This window comes from Dendrobates tinctorius, unplaced genomic scaffold (genome assembly GCF_039654945.1).
Source record: "Dendrobates tinctorius isolate UK_male_01 unplaced genomic scaffold, ASM3965494v1 ptg000110l, whole genome shotgun sequence".
NCBI lineage: Eukaryota > Metazoa > Chordata > Amphibia > Anura > Dendrobatidae > Dendrobates > Dendrobates tinctorius.
In genome coordinates, this window is record NW_027361778.1 from 1,624,105 (window position 1) to 1,627,078 (window position 2,974).

The window sequence follows — 2,974 nt, forward strand, 5'->3', positions numbered from 1 at the left end:
AGCCCAAACAAGTTTCTAAAAGGATGAGTTTGTAACTACTTTACTTTTGGAGAAAATTCAAAACATTCATTATTCAATAGGGCCCAAACTATCAAAAACCAGCGGTTTGAATGAACACACATTTCTTGGTAGAATCATGCAGGACTGAAATTTTTGATGTTTTTCTACTCCTCTCATGAGCCCAAACAAGTCTCTAAAAGCATGAGTTTGCAACTACTTTACTTTTGGAGAAAATTCAAAACATTCATTACTCAAAAGAGCCCAATAGCAAAAACCAGCGTTTTGAATGAAGAATCACATTTCTTGGTAGAATCATGCAGGATTGAAATTTTTGATGGTTTTTTACTCCTCTCAACAGCCCAAACAAGTTTCTAAAAGGATGAGTTTGCAACTACTTTACTTTTGGAGAAAATTCAAAACATTCATTATTCAATAGGGCCCAAACTATCAAAAACCAGCGGTTTCAATGAACACACATTTCTTGGTAGAATCATGCCGGACTGAAATTTTTGATGTTTTTCTACTCCTCTCATGAGCCCAAACAAGTCTCTAAAAGCATGAGTTTGCAACTACTTTACTTTTGGAGAAAATTCAAAACATTCATTATTCAATAGAGCCCAATAGCAAAAATCAGGTTTTGAATGAAGAATAACATTTCTTTGTAGAATCATGCAGGATTGAAATTTTTGATGGTTTTTTACTCCTCTCAACAGCCCAAACAAGTTTCTAAAACGATGAGTTTGTAACTACTTTACTTTTGGAGAAAATTCAAAACATTCATTATTCAATACGGCCCAAACTATCAAAAACCAGCGGTTTCAATGAACACACATTTCTTGGTAGAATCATGCAGGACTGAAATTTTTGATGTTTTTCTACTCCTCTCATGAGCCCAAACAAGTCTCTAAAAGCATGAGTTTGCAACTACTTTACTTTTGGAGAAAATTCAAAACATTCATTATTCAATAGAGCCCAATAGCAAAAATCAGGTTTTGAATGAAGAATCACATTTCTTTGTAGAATCATGCAGGATTGAAATTTTTGATGGTTTTTTACTCCTCTCAACAGCCCAAACAAGTTTCTAAAAGGATGAGTTTGTAACTACTTTACTTTTGGAGAAAATTCAAAACATTCATTATTCAATAGGGCCCAAACTATCAAAAACCAGCGGTTTCAATGAACACACATTTCTTGGTAGAATCATGCAGGACTGAAATTTTTGATGTTTTTCTACTCCTCTCATGAGCCCAAACAAGTCTCTAAAAGCATGAGTTTGCAACTACTTTACTTTTGGAGAAAATTCAAAACATTCATTATTCAATAGAGCCCAATAGCAAAAATCAGGTTTTGAATGAAGAATCACATTTCTTGGTAAAATCATGCAGGATTGAAATTTTTGATGGTTTTTTACTCCTCTCAACAGCCCAAACAAGTTTCTAAAAGGATGAGTTTGCAACTACTTTACTTTTGGAGAAAATTCAAAACATTCATTATTCAATAGGGCCCAAACTATCAAAAACCAGCGGTTTCAATGAACACACATTTCTTGGTAGAATCATGCAGGACTGAAATTTTTGATGTTTTTCTACTCCTCTCATGAGCCCAAACAAGTCTCTAAAAGCATGAGTTTGCAACTACTTTACTTTTGGAGAAAATTCAAAACATTCATTATTCAATAGAGCCCAATAGCAAAAATCAGGTTTTGAATGAAGAATCACATTTCTTGGTAGAATCATGCAGGATTGAAATTTTTGATGGTTTTTTACTCCTCTCAACAGCCCAAACAAGTTTCTAAAAGGATGAGTTTGCAACTACTTTACTTTTGGAGAAAATTCAAAACATTCATTATTCAATAGGGCCCAAAATATCAAAAACCAGCGGTTTGAATGAACACACATTTCTTGGTAGAATCGTGCAGGACTGAAATTTTTGATGTTTTTCTACTCCTCTCATGAGCCCAAACAAGTCTCTAAAAGGATGAGTTTGCAACTACTTTACTTTTGGAGAAAATTCAAAACATTCATTATTCAATAGAGCCCAATAGCAAAAACCAGCGTTTTGAATGAAGAATCACATTTCTTGGTAGAATCATGCAGGATTGAAATTTTTGATGGTTTTTTACTCCTCTCAACAGCCCAAACAAGTTTCTAAAAGGATGAGTTTGTAACTACTTTACTTTTGGAGAAAATTCAAAACATTCATTATTCAATAGGGCCCAAACTATCAAAAACCAGCGGTTTGAATGAACACACATTTCTTGGTAGAATCATGCAGGACTGAAATTTTTGATGTTTTTCTACTCCTCTCATGAGCCCAAACAAGTCTCTAAAAGCATGAGTTTGCAACTACTTTACTTTTGGAGAAAATTCAAAACATTCATTACTCAAAAGAGCCCAATAGCAAAAACCAGCGTTTTGAATGAAGAATCACATTTCTTGGTAGAATCATGCAGGATTGAAATTTTTGATGGTTTTTTACTCCTCTCAACAGCCCAAACAAGTTTCTAAAAGGATGAGTTTGCAACTACTTTACTTTTGGAGAAAATTCAAAACATTCATTATTCAATAGGGCCCAAACTATCAAAAACCAGCGGTTTCAATGAACACACATTTCTTGGTAGAATCATGCCGGACTGAAATTTTTGATGTTTTTCTACTCCTCTCATGAGCCCAAACAAGTCTCTAAAAGCATGAGTTTGCAACTACTTTACTTTTGGAGAAAATTCAAAACATTCATTATTCAATAGAGCCCAATAGCAAAAATCAGGTTTTGAATGAAGAATCACATTTCTTTGTAGAATCATGCAGGATTGAAATTTTTGATGGTTTTTTACTCCTCTCAACAGCCCAAACAAGTTTCTAAAACGATGAGTTTGTAACTACTTTACTTTTGGAGAAAATTCAAAACATTCATTATTCAATACGGCCCAAACTATCAAAAACCAGCGGTTTCAATGAACACACATTTCTTGGTA